This window comes from Ambystoma mexicanum, chromosome 14 (assembly GCF_040938575.1).
Source record: "Ambystoma mexicanum isolate Mex_15411 chromosome 14, UKY_AmexF1_1, whole genome shotgun sequence".
NCBI lineage: Eukaryota > Metazoa > Chordata > Amphibia > Caudata > Ambystomatidae > Ambystoma > Ambystoma mexicanum.
Genome location: NC_090940.1, coordinates 570,776,478 through 570,797,354, shown reverse-complemented (window position 1 = coordinate 570,797,354; position 20,877 = coordinate 570,776,478).

The following is a 20,877-nucleotide window of genomic DNA, read 5'->3' as shown; positions in this document are numbered from 1 at the left end:
GGTTGTCCAACTCCGGGCTACAAAGGCTGGAATCCTGATGTGTTTTCAAGATATCCCTCATTAATATTCATGAGGAAAAATGGGCATACATTTAGAATCATTGTATGTAAATGTATCTCATAAATATTAATAAGGGGTATCCTGAAAACCCGGCGTGGATCCGACTGTTGAGGTCTGAAGCCATTGTATGGTGCAGTGATGGGAATCACCATATCAGCCACTCTTGGGACAATCAGTGGCCATTTTGCAAATGTTCATGAAGGGTGGAGTGGTCTGAAAATCTAGAGAATGTGAATTTTGAAGCAGGACTCCTAAAGACAAAAGCTAATGTGATGGGAATACGGATTGGTAGAAATAATCAACTGCCAAATTCATGAGATAGTAAAAAGCTGGTGCCACGTGATAAACAGGAGCTCTTCTGCATGTCCTTGCATTAACCAAGCTGGATCCGCAACTAAGGAACCCCCGCTAAAGAGTTGATGTCATAATTAAATATATAAATTGCAAATGCCAGTGATGACCGTGGGCGGGGGCGGGAGCTCTAAAAAGTCCATCTCTGTCCTCCATTGGATGAAACCTGCCTGCCCGCAGCCGCAGAACCCTGATTAATATTTATACTTCTTCCCTGACATTTACTGTCGAAAACGTGATAACTTCATTGCTTTGAAATCGCCACACAATGGGTAATTCATAAAACTCCATCAAGAGATGAGAAACCGGCAAAAAAAATCCGAGGCTATTATGGGAACATTGTAATCTATTAAAGCGGTGCCCGCCTGCAGGCTCTTGAACTGATAGTCACATTTGTTTTGGGACATTTTGCCTGGAAACGTTGGAAGATATTTTAATACATGCGCTAAATAAGATGGGTAATTTAGGTCCCTTAGGTGGGAAAGCTGGCCGGCTGCCAGCCGCGGCTCCCCGATAGGCTTGAGTCAACATGAATGCTGCCTACCGGTCCAGTACAAATAGACTCATTAAAATTGGTCGCTGCTGTACGCTGGATTTCATTTTTCCTTCTAATGGTACCATTTATGCTTTGCTCTTCGACAAACAGGCCCCCATTGCCCCAGAGACCTCAGAAGTAGGGACGTCATTTCACCAAATTGCCAGTGGTAGCAGAAGTGACATCACACGACCCTTGACCTCCCTGATGGCATCACAGGAAGTGATGTCATTTGACTCCACCCTGAACTGTCATCATAGGAAGTGATGGAACACGACCTTTCACCCCTTGACAAAACAGGACGTGGCATCACATAGCATTGTTCCTAAGTACAGTACGAAAGATATGGCTACAACATCACTGTAATGTGCTATACATTTCATACAAGAATGGATCATTAATATCAGTCCTTATAAGCCCATATTACCAAATTACTGTGAATGCAAGCAGACATCAAAGGCCAAACGATAATAATGTGGTATTAAATAGCACTTAGCTTAAGTGCTTTATATAGAACAAATATACATCTTGCGCCCAGTTACCTCAGTGTTTGGTGCGCAATATAAAAAAAAAAAATACAATATCACCCTACCTGTGTTGGTACTCTTTTATCAACCTCAGAAGGATGAAAGGCTGAGTTGTCCTTGCTGCGATTCAAACCTGCAAACTGCAGACCACACACACATTGCAGCAGTGAGCGCTGAACCCACGGAGCTATTTTACTGGCTATAGCTATCTTACTGGCTATAGTAAAATTAGCAATTACATGTCTGAATGTTCTCAAAGTCAAATTACACTCTGTAGTGAATACCATTAAACCGGTAACTGAGATTCAACAGCAGGCCAGTTTGTCTGCAGTTCTAGTGCAAAGTTGGCCACTTGTCAAGCCTGGGTGGATCTACTTTTCAGGCTTGAGAGGTTGGTAAAATATATACCATTGGAAGGGTTCATAACTGTGCATTAAAGAATTTAGAGTAGCAGAGGGAAAGCAGCACACTCACACGGCATCCCATACTCTGGGCACTCGTTACCCCATGCAGGCAAACAAACATCCTGAACAGCATGCCAGGGAGATAGGAAAGATAGAAACATAACAACAGCGCATTAACTATGGCACAATGAAATCAAAGGCCACTTTGTGTGCTATGGTCAAACATTTCTACACTGTACACAAGCTTTTAGGCACAAGGATTTTTTCAAGTGACCGAGGACACAGAGATGGAATGTCTTGAAATGATCCCAACAGAGACAGAAAAGAACTTGCTATAACTGCAACTTGCGAAAAGCAAAATGCATATTCCGAAATGGATGCTTATTCTACTTTAAATGGTTTTTGGACATTTTTTCCTGCATTGTAAACTTAATGTGTTTAAGAACAGACTGAATCAGTGCTCGCCACTTAAAGTGTGCCTGAAATAAACCTTTAATGAGTCTAGCAATTATTGTATAGAATTTCAGAAAGACAAATTATTTGTAATTCCTATTCTTTCTTATTTAGGGTCACTGCTCAAAGATTTACACTTGTGGAACCCACTCTAGAAACAAAGAGCCACATGGCATTAGCCACAGCCCAGGGGCTTCAATTTGTAATTAAAAAAAAGTTATTTTTTTTAGAGGTAGCAAGGGAGACCACAGGGGTAGCAAGGGAGACAACAGTGGTCGCAAGTTGGACCCGTGGCCACTCCAAAATGTTGTTCCTACTCAGAAGTGCCATTAGATTCACATTGTTGCCTGCCAGAAGCGCAAAGAGCTGGTTAGATAACTCAGCTGGTTGAACACTTGTTGCTTCGATCTTTGTGTGATTTGCGGGTCGGTGGTTCGAAAGGTGGCATGGCAACTCGGCATTTTCATCCTTCCAAGGTTGATAAATGACTACCAACTTCATTTGGGACGATTAATGTATGTAAATATTTTCTATGTACAGCACTTCGGTGTAAGCGCTATATAACAAATCAAATACCGGCAGTGCTTCTAACCCGATATTCATAATCTCATTCCCTTCAACACCAGACCCACTCCATTGCTTTTACATTTCAGGAAGGCATTTAACACCCCCTCTTCAAGGAATGGCTCCTCCATAACACCTATGAGTACACACCCTCCACTCTCAGCTTAACCTGAGATTGGCTGATCTGGCCCTCCATTTCCCACCCTTGTTGCTTATAGATCTCTTGCTGCCAAATTACCTGCCCTCCCCAACCCCTTATAGATCTGCGTTCCTCCCTATGATTTGTAAAGCATGCCATTGCTTCCTGAAGTTAGGTCCACGTTCAATTAATACCAGTGCTAGAATTACAACTCATATTCCCGGATCCGGGATATAGCAGAAATGCCTCCGTTTTTCTCGGATCCAGAAAAATACATGTGCTCCTTTAAGATGGTGTAGTGTTTTCAGACCGCTTTAAATGGGCTACATCTGGGATTCTAATCCAGTTTGCCAGACACTTGCCCACAAGACCACGTGAAGGTCCTTTCACGATGCCTGTAAAATCGCTCATTAGCAGTGTACTCTGAGGGAGATGTTTAAATGCCACCTTTTAGTATTAAAAGGTGTGCACCTTTTATACTTTTCCAGCAACAGTGTACCATTACAGGAAATGCTCCTCTCTTGGGTTATTGTCCAGGTTTCCATGATTAATCCTCCGAGCGCCAAATGCTTATGGATGGGTGACAACTATCCCCCTCCAACCTGCCGGCCCCACCCCTCCCACTCTGTAGTCGCTTTTGGATTCCCACATAAATGTCCTCCTCACTGTAAAGAGTGGTACTGTCAGTCGGGTGAGTGCTGATGAAGTGATTGTTGGGTGCAGTACACACAGGCCGGTCATGGGTTTCAGTCACAGCAAGGCTGACTCAACCTTTATGCCATCAAGGTTCAATAAGCACATTTGAGCGCTAATGATATCTCTCATCCAAGAGAAGCCTGTTAGTTGTTTTCCAAGTTGCCACCTTTCATTTCTGCAATGTTATAAAATACAGTGCCCCTTGAAAACAAACACTGGCAAAGCCAATAGTTTGAGCGTTTGCTGCAGTTCTTTGAATTTTGCATTTATAGACACCAAGGTGCAAGGAGGAGAGTCCAAGGTTTCAATGAAGGATGCGATAAGGGGCGCAGGTGTACAAGAGAATGAGAAGGAAGGAAAATCGAGCAAGACATGACACGATTGAGAGAGGGTCCCAGCGAAAAAGAGCAAGAGGAAATATGAGCGAGAATGGTTGAGAGTGAGATGGTAAGAAATAATGCAGGTATGTAGGAGGAAGGATCAGAGAGGGCAGAGAGTGGTGGTTGCATGGGTGGGCTGCAGGAAGAGTGGAGGTAGGGTGGGTGGGGTAGAGAGAGTGTTGGTAGAGTGGGAGGGTGGGGTTAGACAGCGTGGAGGTGGGGTGGGTGGGAGTAGAGAGAATGGAAGTAGTGTGGGTGGGTGGGGGTAAAGAGAGTGTTGGTAGAGGGGGTGGGGGTAGAGAGAGTGCATAGATGGGTGGGGGATAGAGAGAGTTTAGGTAGGGTGGGTTGTTGAAGCTATAGAGAGTGGAGGTAGGATGGGTGTAGAGAGAGTGGAGTGGCGGGGGTAGATAGAGTGGAGGGTGGGTGAGAGTAAAGAGAATGGAAGTAGGGTGGTTGGGTGTCAGGGGATAGAGAGAGTAGTGGTTGGGTGGGTGGTAGTAGAGAGAGTGGTGGTATGGTGTGGTAGAGAAAGCTATGCTAGGGTGGGTGAGGGTAGAGTGAGTGGTGGTAGGGTGGGTTGGTGAATGGGGTAGAGATGGTGTTGGTAGGGTGAGTGGGGTAGAGAGAGTGGTGGTAGGGTGGGTGGGGGTAGAGAGAGTGGTAGTAGGGTGGGTCGTCGGAGGTAAAGAGAGTGGTGGTAGGGTGGGTGAGTAGGGATAGAGAGAGTGGTGATAGGGTGGGAGTGGTGGTAGGGAGGGTGGGGGTAGATAGAGTGTTGGTAGAGTGGGAGGGTGGGGTAGAGAGATTGGAGGTGGGGTGGGTGGGAGTAGAGAGAATGGAAGTAGGGTGGGTGGGGGTAAAGAGAGTGTTGGTGGAGGGGGTGGGGGTAGAGAGAGTGCATAGATGGGTGGGGGATAGAGAGAGATTAGGTAGGGTGGGTGGTTGGAGCTATAGAGAGTGGAAGTAGGGTGGGTGGGGGTAGAGAGAGTGTTGGTAAAGTGGGTGGGCAGGGGTAGATAGAGTGAAGGGTGGGTGAGAGTTAGAGAGAATGGAAGTAGTGTGGGTGGATGAGGGAAAAGAGTGTTGGTAGAGTGGGTGGGGGTAGAGAGAGTGTGTAGATGGCTGAGGGATAGAGAGAGTGGAGGTAAGTTGGGTGGGTGGAGTTATAGAGAGTGGAGGAAGGGTGGTTGGGTGTCAGGGGTAGAGAGAGTTGTGGTTGGGTGGGTGGTAGAGAGAGGGGTGGTATGGTGCGGTAGAGAAAGCTATGGTAGGGTGGGTGAGGGTAGAGTGAGTGGCGGTAGGGTGGGTTGGTGAATGTGTTAGAGGTGGTGTTGGTAGGGTGAGTGGGGGTAGAGAGAGTGGTGGTAGGGTGGGGGGGTTGAGAGAGTGGTGGTAGGGTGGGTGGGCAGAGGCAAAGAGAGCGGTGGTAGGATGGGTGAGTGGGATAGAGAGAGTGGTGATAGGGTTGGAGTGGTGGTAGGGAGGGTGGGGGTAAATAGAGTGATAGTAGGGTGGGCTAGGGTAGAGAGAGTGGTGGTAGGGTGGGTGGGTGTTGGCAAAGAGAGCGGTGGTAGGGTGGGTGAGTGGGGGTAGAGAGAGTGGTGATAGAGTGGGAGTGGTGGTAGGGTGGGTGGGTGTGGGCAGATAGACTGGTAGTAGGGTGGGTGGGGGTAGAGAGAGTGGTGGTATGTACCAATGGAAATCATCCCGTAACACTGAGGAGAAACAAAGGTACCTTACCACAGCCAAGAACTATAGAATTGCATTAAGTACTGGGAAAAAGACCATTTATAATACCAGAATTGATAATGCCCAACAGGAATCTAAAGACATTTTTAGAATCCTTTAAGAGCTCGAAAAACAGAACATCTCTCAAGAGGATAGTATCTTGAGAGATTCGGAGTGGTGTACCAGTATTCAAAAAGCTATGTTAGAGAAGTTAGAAAGAATTACCACCACCATTGATGAAGAGAAACTCTTAGATCAGAGATCTTTACCGATCTTCGATGCAGGCCCCTCTCACATGACCGACAAAGATGCTTGCTGTGAAACTCCTCCTTTTAATTTCAGATTACTCTCAGTAACAGAGCTTAGATTAATTGTATCTAAGTTTAAACACTCGCCCTGTAAAGGGGATACATTTCCTGCCACGACAATTAAAACCTGTTCTGAATTCCTCATAAGCTCATTGACAAGAATTGTGAATGCAGCTCCCAAAGAAGGGGGGTGCCTCCACGCGCTTGAAACAAGCATGGGTGACCCCACTTCTGAAAAAACAAGGTCTGAAACCCATGATTCCCACCAATTACAGACCTATTATGAACTCCCCATTCCTTCTCAAAATGTTTGATAGAATTGCATACGAACAAGTTTTAACTCATCTAGAGAATAATTCTATCTTTAATAAATACCAATCAGGCTTTCGGCCGGGCTTCAGCACGGAATCTGCTCTTTTGGATCTTAAATCGAACATGTTGAGAAGAATAATTAATGAGGGACAAAACACAGTGCTTATGGCTTTGGATGTGGCTGCTGTGTTTGATCTGGTGGATAATTTGCTGCCCCTTCAAAGACTTTGCAAAGTTGCTAACTTCAATGACCATGCTTTAACCTGGATCGAATCGTTTTTGGGTAAAAGAACTTTTAGGGGCCGTAGTAGTATGGCAGAAGCCTCCCCTGTTCATTTTAAGTATTGTGTCCCACAGAGGGCCTGTTTATCACCTACTGTGGATACTATCTTTATGACCCCAATCTTTACCTTGCTAGAAAAGAATGAGATCTGTTTTTCAAACAATGCCGATGATACACAGTGCCTCATCACTCAAACAGGTAATTCATTGCCTGGAAGATGTGAAATGGGTTTATAAAATCTATAATCTGATTCACGGCTAGATGTGTACAAATGGCTTGGCACTCAATTATGAAAAGACAGAATTTATGATCATAAGTTCCAGCTGTAGACTGAAAAACCTCGGTACTGACTGTTAATTCCTAATAGGAGACTGTGTAATCAAGACGAAAGATAAAATAAAGACTTCGGGAGTTACGTTTGATCAATTCCTCACAAGGAATGCCCAGGTCAGTAATCTTGTTTCGACATCTGCCTATTATATCAGATTATTGTGCCACATCCGTCCCTGTCTTTCACAAAAATCTTGTGAAACTGTAGCAAGGGCCATCATTGGCTCTAAGATTGACTATTGTGGCAGTCTCTTGATAGGCATTGGCAAGAAAGAGATAGCTAGACTCCAAATGGTTCAGAATAGTACAGTAAGGGCCATTCTAGGCCTCAAGAAATTTGATCATGTCCCTGATTCTGTGGGAAGTCTGCATTGGCTCCCCATAGAGGCAAGAATTGAATTTTGCTTTCTTACGATCACATTTAAATGCCTAGCCAGTCAATTCCCGGCCTAGGTGGCAGACAACTTGAAGAGTAAGAGAATTACCAGGAATTTGATATCCAATAATTGCAAATTCTTAGAAGTCCCCATGACCAAACTCGTTTACGTCAAGAAATGAGTATTTTGAGTAGCGGGACCCAAAACGTGGAATGCCTTGACCTTGGATCTCAGAAGTTGTGAGTTCCTTGGTATCTTTAAGAAAAAAACTCAAATGCATTTATTTGGCTAGGAGATTCATCGCTTCTACTATATAGTGTCCAGGTGAGATTTGTCTTTGTCCTTCTCATCTGTGTTTAGGACCTCTGACCTTGGTGCCCGTATGCCTCCAGGCTGCTTGGTTGTGCCAGAAACAAATGACAAAATAAAATAAATAAATAAAATAGAGAGTGGTGGTAGGATTGGTAGGGGTAGACAGAGTGGTGTTGGGGTGAATGGGGTAGATAGACTGGTGTAGGATGGGTGGGTGTAGAGAGTGTGGTGGTAGGGTGGGTGGGGGTAGAGAATGTTGTGGTATGGTGATTGGGTGGTAGTAGAGAGAGTGGTGGTATGGTGGAGTAGAGAAAGCTATTGCAGGGCCGGTTGAGGGTAGAGCAAGTGGTGGTAGTCTGGGTGGGTGAAGAGCCAGTGGTGGTAGGGTGAGTGGAGGTAGAGAGAGTAGTGGTAGAGAGAGTGGGGTTAGAGAGCATGGTGTTAGGGCGGGCTGGTGGTGATAAAGAGAGTAGTGGTAGGGTGGGTGGGTGGAGGTAGAGAGAGTGGTGGTATAGTGGGAGTGGTGATAGGGTGGGTAGGAGTGGAGAGAGTGGTAGTAGGGTGGGTTGGTGGGGGTATAGAGAGTGGTGGTAGGGTGGGTGGGGGTAGAGAGACTGGTGGTAGGATGGGTGGGGTAGAGAGAGTGGTGGTAGGGGGCTGGAGGTAGAGAGAGTGGTACTTGGGTGGGTGGGGGTAGAGAGAGTGGTGGTAGGGTGAGTAGTGGTAGAGAGTGTGGTGGTAGGGTGGGTGGGGGCTAGAGAAAGTTGTGGTAGGGTGGGTGGCAGTAGAGAGGGTGTTGGTATGGTGGGGTAGCAAAAGCCATGGTAGGGTGGTTGAGGGTAGAGTGAGTGGTGGCAGTGTGGGTGGGTGTAAAGCAGTGGTGGTAGGGTGAGTGGGGGTAGAGAGCATGGTGGTAGGGTGGGCAGGTGGAGGTAAACAGAGTAGTGGTAGGGTGGGTGGGTGGAGGTAGAGAGAGTGGTGGTAATGTGGGTGGATGGGGGTAGACAGAGTGGTGGTAGGGTGGGTAGGTGGGAGTAGAGAGAGTAGTGGTATGGTGGGTGGGGGCAGATAAAGTGGTGGTAGGGTGGGTGAGGCTAAAGAGAGTGGTGGTACAGTGAGTGGGGTAGAGAGAGAGGTACTAGGGTGGATGCGTGGTAGTATGAGTGGGGGAAGAGCGAGTGGTGGTAGGGTGAGTGGTGGTAGGGAGAGTGGTGGTAGGGTGAGTGGGCTAGAGAGAGTGGTGGTAGGGTGGGTTGGGGTAGAGAGAGTGGTGGTAGGGTGGATGGGTAGAGACCTCAAAAAAGAGACCTCATACCTGAGCTTCAAAAAGCAACTGAAAACCTGGTTATTCAACCAATACTAGTACCTGTTCTTTCCTGTTCTAGTAGAATGGCCATTTGCCCAAATATGTAACTTTAATTGTGCATAACCTCTATGACCTGCCTTCTGTTACTTTCTGCATGTCTTTCTTGTTGTATGAACAACTATTAAGATATCTGTAACCACACTGTGATACCCCAGGGTCTGGGCATGCAATAAAGGAAATAAATAAAATAAAATAAAATAGAGAGTGGTGGTAGGGGACGTGGGGGTAGAGTGAGTGGTGGTAGTGTGGTTGGTGGTAGAGAGAGTGGTGGTAGGGTGGGTGCTTATACATTGAGTGGCTGAAGTAAGACATACCTGGTTAGGACATTTTGATCATACTATTAGACTGCTTTAAAAGGCAGGCACTTTGAATGCAAAGTTGAATGGTAATGCGTAATTAATGTAGGCAAGGTCTGTTTTACAACCATTGCTTCATAAATGTACCTCCAGGTGAATGCCCCAATCTCAGTTAAATAAATATAACGCACAACCAAACTTGTTAAGCCAACCTGAGTTGAAATAATTCGCTAAAATCTTATAATACTGTGAACTTTAGCAAAGAATGGCTTGGGGAAGGGGTCCAAGTCTCTGTGAACACAAGGGAGTGCTCCGACATTGGCAGGTCGACTCACAGAGTTGCAGGGCACCCTGAAACCACAGTATCTCTGTGAAAGGGTTCCTATCAACTCAGCCACCAGCAATCTCATAGCAGACCTTAAAAAGATCATAAGAATGACGCTGCTGTCCTGAACAATAAGAACAGCCTTCCTACAAAGGCCAATCTTTAGACTTGGCCTCCGTGCACAAATTCCATTTTGTTGCAGAGGATATAAAACCAATGGCACTCTTTGGTGCAAAGAAAGTGTGTCCCACAGCAGTTGATCGTAGGAGACCTGAAAATGCACCAAACACATGTCCAAAGAAAGCCATTACAACTTGCAAAGCAAAAATAAAAATCAAACTTGTAATCCCATCGCTTATTAGCAAATGACAGCGTACAGCACACACAGAATATAACATAAAAAATTCATGTGTGCTGCAGTATGCTGTTGTTTAATGTATAGCCAACCTGCAGAAGTGTCTGCATTTCCCACTATAAAGCAGCCATGCTGTGGTGTTGTGTTGTGAAAAAGTATAGCAGTCCTGCTAAAGAGGGCCAAGAGTGAGCCCATCAATGTGTGGCCACACTGTAGGATCAAAAGAAATATTGAGGCTTAATACCACCAAAGATGAAAATCGCCAGTCACGGGTTCAAAGGTACATGTACAGTTTTATTGGACAGATAGCTATCTGGCTCTCAGCGCCTTGCAGTGTGTACCAGCAGACACCGTGAGAGGGGAGAGTGCTGGACATTACAAAGTCATGTGTTTATATACACTTTCCACAGTCCTGGTTACATCGTCCAGCCCATCTTCGAGTTACATATTAATTAAGGGTTCATAGCCAGTTCACATAACTAATGCAGGTTCAAACAACTATACACTGCTCGATGTTTTCCTCAAACACTAGACATGTTTTTCTATACATAAAACACAATGGCAACATTTGTTTTCAAGCTTAAAGTTAGTCCAGTTTCAAGGAAGGATCACAAAGATTTCTGCAAAGGTACACGGTTTTAGCTATTCAACATTCTGCTCACTGTTTGCATGTGGGTGACGCTATTGGTACAGACAACATCTAAATTACTTTTCAGTTCAACTCTCGTTTTGCTCCAAGGTTTCTTAGTTCAGGACAAACAATTCACTCTCAGCAGCCACAACATGTTTATCTGCGTTGGCACAGTGCAAAGTTCATTTTTCACTGCTGGAGCTGAAAACACAAAGTTTAACATGAGACAGAAACAGGAGATAAAGAAAATGGTAGATGATTTTAAATGGCGTCATAGTCAGCCTTATTCAGGTTCATTCAAATGCGATTTTTAGTGCGATGCAAATGCGCTTAGGCCAATGTTCATTATCAAGCGGTATTATGTGAAATATACATTACCAAAACTGCGAAGTGCAATATGGAGGGGCAGCGTGCTGGCTGCAGAGTGCCTGCAACCTTCCCTTTCACCAGCGCTATCATCTCCCATGCCAACACAGTGTCCCTACAGACTTTCGGGGTGGCTAGCACCCGGATCGGATACATTTTATTTCCAGTTACCAGACGTAACTGGAAATAAAACACATCCACCATAACCGACCGCTGTATTCAGTTGTTGCCACTACCTGCAAGATGGCAAGTACGGGGTGCCTACAAACAAAAACAGCACATGGTTATGGTGGAAATATTTTACTTCCAGTTACCTACACAAAAAATAGTTTCAATACATACCACAAAAAAAAGTTCAACAAAGAAACAAACAGCCTTAGCTCTCCCTTCCAAGCTCGAAACAGAACGTAGAAAAATGACTACCTTCTGGAAACACAAACAAACTCCACAGCCGATTAAATCATACTGAGTTTAGTTTAGTTTAGTTTATTTATTTGTAAAGCGCTCCGGGCCCTCGGACATCTGGGCGCTTGGTTTGAGGTTACATAGATGTACATTACCGTTAAAGTGCAATGCTACAGAGATATGCATAATTGACATGATCTCAAAATTACATATATACATTTAGAATTACATAGATACAATATCAAGTTGATGTTGCATTCAGGTAATAGGGTAACTGGATATGAATACAGTGTTGGGGCATGATTACAAAGTAATATAAATGCCTAGCTAGGTATGCACAGTGTTCGGTACTTTTTGCAGAGGCCTAAGAGACTAGAGGCCTCAGAGACTAGAGGCCTCAGAGACTAGAGGCCTCATTACGACTTTGGAGGCAGCCATGGTGCTATTATGGCTTCCTCCAAAATCGTGTCCGGGTACCCTGAATGGGGAAATACCGGGCCATTTCAACTTTGGAAGGCCCAGTATTTCCTCCTTATGGGGGCTCCAATGGGAATGGGGCAGGACATAACAACGGGCCATTCAATTACGGGCCCGTTGTTAGCTCCCTGGTCCAATACATGTACATTTTTTAACTAAACATACATTGAAGCTCTTATTTTAATGACAATAGTTTTGGCTTAAAGGTAGTGGTTTCAGCTCCACATAATAGCCAAAATTAAATAGGGGTTTGGCCAATGCAGCATCAGGGAGTGAGTGCAACTGACCTCCTCTTTGGATGTTAGGATCTAAGGCAAGGAGAATTATCACTATATGGCATCTGGTGTATATATTTAAAGGTTATGTTATAGTTGTTTGCCAGGTCATCAACCAGACACAACTGGTTAGCCATCTAACTAGCTAGACATAAAGTATGTGAGTTTACATTACTTCTCAGAACTGGTTTAACCCACTTAAAAACACATTTCCATTTAGGCTTAATTTGGATTTGCTGAAGCTTCAAAAGCATCCTAATTAATTCATGTGATGGCACTGAAGTACCCTCGTGACCCCTGGGCACAACATTTCCAAATGGACCTCAGCACTGTTTCTAAAATAACCATTAACCCTTTACTCTCCCATCGGTGTGCAAGTACATGATTCCAGTACCTCTCCCATCGGTGTGCAAGTACAGGATTCCAGTACCTCTCCACTGTACAATATTTATTCATCTGCCATTTTTTTCTTTTTTGCTACACTTTTTGCCGAAACATTTTTGCAGAAAAAAATGATTTGAAAAATATGGGGGGCTGAAGGCATATAAGTGGTAGGGTGGGCTGGTGGTGTGTAGTCAATAAATAATCGGGATATGGGGATTGGGAGGAGCCCAAATAAAAATAAAAATGCAAAGATTTTTTGGGCAAAACATTGTCGGCAAAAAGTGCCACAAGGGTATAATCCAAATAATTGGTATAATTGTTATTCTAAAATCAAAAATTAAGCAGATAAATTATTATTAGAGAAATAAAATGAGTCTAAACACTGTAGGGTTCTCCAAACAGATCTATAAAGTTTCCTCAACTTTTTTGTGGCCAAATTATATTTTGTTTTATTCTACAATTGTGCTATTTTTTACTACAAAAAGCAGGGGTGAACCCCTGTATTCCTCCACTCCTACCCATTCACTCAACGTTCTATATACATACATTTTTGCTGCATAAAATGTTGAAACATGTAATTCATCCAAATGATGGGTCGAACAATGTGAGGAGTACCCTCCGCACAACTTGGGCTTGTGAGAAGAGAGCACAAGCCACTTTGCAGAAGGATCTACTTACTTAGGGGCTAAGATAGCTCAGATAGTTAAGCACTTCCCTCTGATATCTGTGTGCACTCTGCAAGATGGAGACACTCTGAAATAATAAAAGGGATTGTTTAAGCCCCCACCCTCCCACCGTACATGCATTCATTACCATTGACTTGGGTCTTAGCTACACCTCTCATTATAGAGAACGTATCATAATCCACTTTACAGAAACGTAAGACATTGGTCTCACGAACGTACCAGTGTCTTGGCTTTGTAACTGGTCCTGATTTACTCACTTGTGTCTCTGCTTTCAGTCTGTAACCCACATTTCTTTGTCTAATCCTGTAACCAGCACCTTGATGCCTCTGGGCTTAGAGCGCTTTATAAATGCACAAATAAATAAATAAATAAATAAATAAATAAATAAATAAATAAATAAATAAAACTACTACTGCCGGCTCCCAATTCAGATGCTCTGTGATAAACTTCGGTGTCAGTCATCTGAGGATGATACTTATCTCCAATTGTGATATGTTGAAGAAGAAGAGGAGGAACTCTTTTTGATTATTGTTCTGTCAGATGTGCTGGTAAACCCGGAAGATGTCAGAATCCCACCGTACATACAGGTGTAGGGCCACGGGCCCACAGCTTACAGCACCCAGGACCCTCAGCAAGAGCAAAGAACTATTTGGCATAGTTCGTCTATTGTACAGATGGGGCGCAGGCTTGGGGCACACAGTGCTAAGCGACAAGGGTGTAGGCACACAACTTGCCCTCTGTTAAAGACATCCTTGCTCCAGTTGGGCTCCAAGCAGTTTCTTGCCTGAGGCAGAAGCATGTCCGGGTTGCTTGTGATCTTGCTTATAGCAATTAAGACTTGATAGCCCCATTAGCATGGTTGTATACGAATTGATCGTTTTACAACTGCTCGAATGACAATTGACCTTTTCACAATAGACCGAATTATGAAGGTCAATTGTACCATATATGTGGGGGGAAACCCCCCACAACCCCCCAACCAACACCAAACCCCCCAAAACCCATATATATATATATATATATATATATATATATATATATATATATATATATATATTCAGTCAATTGTGAAAAGGTCAATTGTGACCCTTTAAATTCGGTCAATCGTTCATTCGAACAATTGTAAACGACCAATTTGGGTAATACCATTAGCATGGGACAAACCTGATTTGTATTTCATTATTGCCCTCTTTAATTATGTGATATGATTGGTTATTTATAACGTGCTTAATACCAATAGGTTTCTAAGCGGGGATCGAACCTTGGATACTCTGTGCCGTCTAGCTTCCAAGGCGAGCACGTTGCCCCTGAGCTATCCTCCTAATGACTTTGAAGGCTAAAAAATAGATGTTTGCCAGACCAATATCAGCAGTTATGATTTATTTAAAAGACCTGGGAAGTTATAGGTCAAGCTGGCATTACAGCTCTAATACGCAAGGACGTTTTTCTTCAAGGGGAGAACAGATTACTTTCTGGTTCCCAGAGCTTTAAAATGCTAGAAAACATCCCATGCCCTGAAATACAAAAAACACTGGAAAAACAAAAGTTTGGGTTTTGATGTAGCATGGGATAGGCATTTCCGAGCACTGGCATAATGGTATGCAGGGGAAAATTCATGGAAATAGAGACTGGCGGAAACAGAGAGCAAGGTGCTGAAATGCTGCCTTATTGTGTTTATATATGTTGCTTTCTTTTCTCCAACCATGAACAAAAAGTGTGGTACATTACTGCACTAGAACATAATGCACTCTATAAAACTGTACAAACAGAAAATATGCTGTGAAGCGCCAAAGGTATTTTCTGCAAGTAGCTCCGATCCTACCGGTTGCAATTTTGTTCTGAACATTTATTGAATTCACACACGATAAAATGTGAAGTGAAATCCAACCGAGAACTGGCGCCTGTTTCTGCACTCACGTGGGAAATATTGCCACGTCCGGGGTGGAACAGAAAATGAGTTTCTTTTTCTCTGCAGAGCAAGAGATCTATAAAATACGTTATTTTCCTTAAATACGTGGAAGAGAGTTTACTTTGAAGTGCACAACTAACGTGAGGCTTGCATACTGTAAATGCACAAGAGATAACTGTGCATTTAATGTTTTAGAAATTACACATTAGGTTATTGGTATTACAAAATAGCATGGCCTTAAATTTGGTTTTGCAATTGTTTGTTTTTGCCCGTTCTTCAGGGAATCTAACACAAGATATATTCAGTGCAAAGTACATAGGAAACACAACCACATTGGAGGTCCAGGGTGATCACCGGGTGGGCCATCTGGAAAAAACAAATCTTTATTTTTCATCCAAGAAATATATTAGTTCCAGCATAACAAAAGGATCCCATGCTCTGCCTTAGAAACATACCTTTCTGGCAGATACCAATCTACTGTCCATTAACAGATCAAATCTGGGAGGTGGTCAGATGGTGATAGGCCTGGGTTCAGAGGCAGAGGATCGAAGGTATCCACTACTGCTTAAATGGGATCTATGTGATTATTACGACAGCCAAAAATGCTGATTTGTTTTTTAAACTCCTTTACACCACATATATATGTGGGGGAGAACCCCCACAGCCCCCCCATATTAATATTATAGTCTATAACCCCCCACATAAATATGTGGTGTAAGGGGCGGTCCAAAAAAAAGTTGCCATTTTCGGCCGTCGTGATTGTCAGAGCCACATTTTGGTACGATTCCCTTAAATGTCAACTTTGACATTAGCTCAGTCATAAATTTGCCACCTGCTGCCTTCACTAATGGCTCTTAAAAAAAGGGGCCCATGCAAGCTGCTCACATGATTCAATATACTGATTCAGGTTTTTTACATGCACATTTTAACAGAAATTAAGCTGGCCATTTTGCAAGACAATATTTAAATGTTTAGAACACCCAATTTTGGCTATAGTTTTACTATGTTAAGGTTTTTTTGAAAAAGGAAAACTGTTCTGAAATTGTGAGATTGTTTCCCATCAAATGAGATCAAACATGATATGTTAATATTTATCAATAGTTATACATTATATAAATAATAATGTTGTGAATTTTGATCTTAACAACTCATGTTGCTTTTGTCAGAATTCAGTTTGATGGGTAATCCATACATTAATAATGCGAAAAATGTCTACCAACATTTAGGCCACAAAATGAGAATTTGAGTCTAAATTGCACAGTGCCACCACCATGTTATGTTATGTTATGCTACGTTATGTAATGTTATGTTAGGCGTATTTATTAAGCGCATGTTCACCAAAGGCATCATGTCACTGAGAAAGAGAGAGGTCAATAACACGACATCCATAATCCTAGAACAGATACATTTTTAATGCCTTTCTGAAGGCAAGGTGGCTTTCCATATTTTTCAAATAAAGCGGCAAGTCATTCAAGAGACCCGATGCGGCAACAGAGAAAGCACACCCACAACAGTGTAATCTCTGAAACACCGGGACAACAAGTAAGCCCGCTGTTGCTGCATGCAGAGAACGCATCGGGAGGTAGCGCGTAAACGTAGCGCACAGATATTCAGCCCCTTGGGCATGCAGAGCACTCTGAACCAGACAAAGTTTTAAAAACAATGCGTTGGGCAACCAGCAGCCAGTGCAAAGACCGCAGCACCAGAGATATGTGAGCACCATATGGAGACCAGTGGCGGCCCGAGCCACCATGTTCTGAAACTGTTAAAGCCACTGAATGAGTCCCTTTGGTTGGGATAAGTATAGGGAATTACAATAGTCTGGATGACTAAGAACAAGGGCAGCCACAAGAGGAGGATGAAGATGAGCAGGAATTAGTGGAAGGACCTTCCTGAAAATTCTCAGATGAAAATGCCCTGCTTTACAAACAGCGGCAACTTGGGACTGCACGGAAAGAGAGGCCGAAATTATTACCCCCAAATTCCTCACCTTATCGGCCGGCACCTGAAGGGGGTCCAAGGAAGAAGGCCAGTAAGAAGACACCCAGAGTGAAGGGTCAGGAGGGGATTCCACCACCAGCACCTCAATCTTGTCCCCATTCAACTTCAGCCAATTACAGTTCATCCAATCTCCCACGGCTACCAGACATCCCCGCAGGCATGACGACATCTCAGCCTGATCGAGATATAAACGGATCAGGATCTGAGTGTCGTCAGAATAAGAGTAACATCTGACACCGAAAGAGCGGATGAGACACACAAGAGGCCAAATGTAAATATTGAAGAGAATGGTAGACAGTGTGGAGCCTTGAAGGACACCACAAAGAAGTGAAAAGATAGAGGAGAGAAACGGGGGAGTGAGAGAATCTGAGTTCTATTGGCCAGGAAGGAGATAAACCAGGTGTGAACCTGGTCTGAAATGCCGGCCAGGCAGTCAAGCAGGATGGGGTGATCAACAGTGTCAAATCCCGCTGATAGATCAAATAGAATCAGGGCAGCCGCCCCTCCTGCATCAAATAGCCAGGCCATATTGTCAAGAACCGAGACCAGGACACTCTTGGTCCCCCAACCAAGCCTGAAACCAGATTGGGCAGGATGTGAAAGCCTGGTGGATTCCAAAAAAGATGATAGCATGGGAGAAACAAGAGCCTCGAGAAGTTTCATAAGAAGCAGAAGAAGTGAAATAGATCAGTACTTAGATGACACAAAGGATCAAGTGCATGTTTCTTAAGTAACAGAATCACTGTAGCGGCCTGGAGTTCGGAGGGTATACAGACAGTTTGACAAGAGTTATTTACTGCAGCATTGATCTCAACAAGCAATTCAGACGAAATGTCTCTCATAACAGCCAAGGGAATGATGTCAGTCGGAGACCCAGACTTGATACGGCAAATAGCAGTATGAACATCTGACTTAGTGAACATGGGTACTATAGACCATCCCTCAGAGGCTGGCTGGTTCATATGGGTAGGGGATCCAGAAGCAGTTTTGAGGTCAACCGTAGGAGTAGAAGCCACACTAGTAGTTTGCGTTAAAGTCTTAGCAATATTGGAGTGTATTTTATCAATTTTTGTAATTTATGAAGCCAGAATATCACAGCGGTCCTGAGTGGGCATGACTGAGGGGGTGAATCTAGCTGTACATAAGAGAGATCTCACCACAGTGAAAAGGGATTTAGGTTGACAAATAGAGGTCTTGATTTTCTGAGTGAGAAAAGCTTTTTTTGCTGCCAAAATAGCTGCAAAATAAACAGTGGTGCATGTTTATAGCACACTTTTAGACTGGGATCATACGTCCGCCGCCATTTGCATTTTGCTTGTCTCATAGTAAACGTGATGCAATGCATAGGAGGGACAGGGCCAGCATATCCTTGTCCTTTGCTGATTTGTATCTTGTGTTCTGTCGTGTTTTCTGCGCAGGAGTTCATGTGGGACTCCTGGCGGTGCAGCTCTCTTTTGGTTTGGTGTACAGACCCAGGGGATACCCTTATGGCACCCATGAGTGGGGGTTCAAACCTGTACCCCTAGTGTATGTTTCTAGGCACCTGTGTGTGATCCACAGAGCAGGGTATGGGCTGGTGGCAGCTCCATGCAGAATTTAACAGGTGCTCTGAGTATCCTCCATTTTGGGATAACCAGGCCCTGGCACTGTAATCAGTTGATTCCTGATAGGAAACAAGATTGCCCCTGTGGCCTCTTGCTTTCTATTGCCTGTTACCTTGTTTCCCAAAATCCTGGGAAGCCCTGACTCTGTCCCTTCCTCCTGACTGGCTGTTGGATGGAAGTTCCAAATATGGTGTTGTTGTGAAGTCCAGGCGAGACCGGCTGTAGCCTTCCCTGTGACTGTATGCTGCGGGTACAAACTGTGGGTGGGACCTGGGTGAATGGAGTGTGTGACCAATATGCACTACTTGTTGTGGATGTCTGGTTTCTGGTTTTTGACACAATGACTGAGACAGCCCTGCCCGAAACTGGTATGAATGCAGTGTGGAGTGTTGAATGGCTGGGTACTTGTCCCAATACACATAACTTGTTGTGAGTGTCTGGAGAGAAGTGAATGGCCTGAATGCACTATGTACCTGATTGGTGCCTGCATGAATGCCCTTCTGACCGATTGGTTGCCTGAGTGTGACCCAGCAGAATGGATGGGAGATCAGCTAGTATATCTAGGGGCCTCTCACTGCTAGAATTCATGCTCAGAAGCTGAAGTCCAAACTACAAAGTGTAACTGGAGTGAAACTGAAGCTTGACCTTGAAGTCCTGCTGGAAGAGAAGAATTGCTGTTGCCCTTCTTCATCAATCTGAAAGCTGCTGTGTCTCCAAGGACTGACACAGAGAGGACCTGGTAAAGCACCCTCTTCCTGAGCTACGAGGGACACTCGTGCACCAGCTGATCTTTGCCAAAGCTCCCTGGTAGACAGACCTACGACAGGCTGCCGACCGGAGATGGAGACTGCCGTTGAATTCCAAAGAGAAGCACCTGGACTGTTGTCTGCCACTGTCGACGACCGCCGTCACCGACCGGAGCTGCCGTGCTCCCGTTGCCTAAGAACTTTCGATTCATGGACGCGCTCCTCCATACCGCCGACTGCCTTATCCTGCTGGAGAAGGCCAGGCCGTCGACGTGCTGAGGAGCATCCGCCGGTGGGTTTCCCACCACCCAAAGACCACATAGACGCCGACAACTCAACGCCCTTGCTAGGCCACAGTTCTTCAAACTCTTTGCGGTCCTGAGCTATCGACACCGAGGTGCCCTGCACGCCTCTTCCTTGCAGGAGGTTTATGATTCCCCATCAACGAGCACCGCTAGGAAAGAAGCTGCCACTTCACTGTCGTAGTTCACCCTGTTCTCCGTCAGATGTTCAACGACCCGTGACTCCTGCCTTAAAGGGAGGGCACTCAAGAAGGGCCGTTGATTCCCTGATGAGAAACGCTACAATGCCAGGTACTTTGGGGTTACAGAACTATTGGAAAGTCTCTTGTGAACAATATTTTGACTGGGCTTGTGATATATATTTATTCTACAGGTTGCCCAGGTGGGGGGATCTCCACACAGAACTGTGTCTAAGTATCAGGGCCAGTATTCTGCCACTTGTTCTAACCAACTGCTTTCCTCTTATATCTATTGTTGGTTTCCATTACGAACTGATTTGTGTGCCATTTAACCGTACAGTTGATGCACTTTAAAGAGATCTAATAGTAATCATGGTACCACGTAGAACTGTGTATTTGCCATTATAGATAACCGAGTACAAATTGAGTTATCGTGATATTGTACATAACCTTGAATATTAATTATTATATAAAGACTGTGTTTTTACTAATACAGTGTGCAGACATCCTTTGTGGGTGCTTGGGGACTACATTGTACTTAAGAACCAGCCTGCATCAGCTCCTGAGAATCTAGGCCTTGATTGCGTGTCCATTGCTACCACAATAGAGAATCTTGGCTGGGGTCCTCTGTGCCTCCCCTCTACCTTATAGAGAGCAGAAGTACAGATACCCCCCTCCGGTCTTTACAGTAAGGCAAAGTGATCTGAGATTTTCAGTGAACTAAGGCTGTGAAGGGAGGTTCTGATGCTAATAAGCCATAAAGGGGCTACTAAGTCAGACGCACAGTAATGCGGGTACAGGTGCCTTA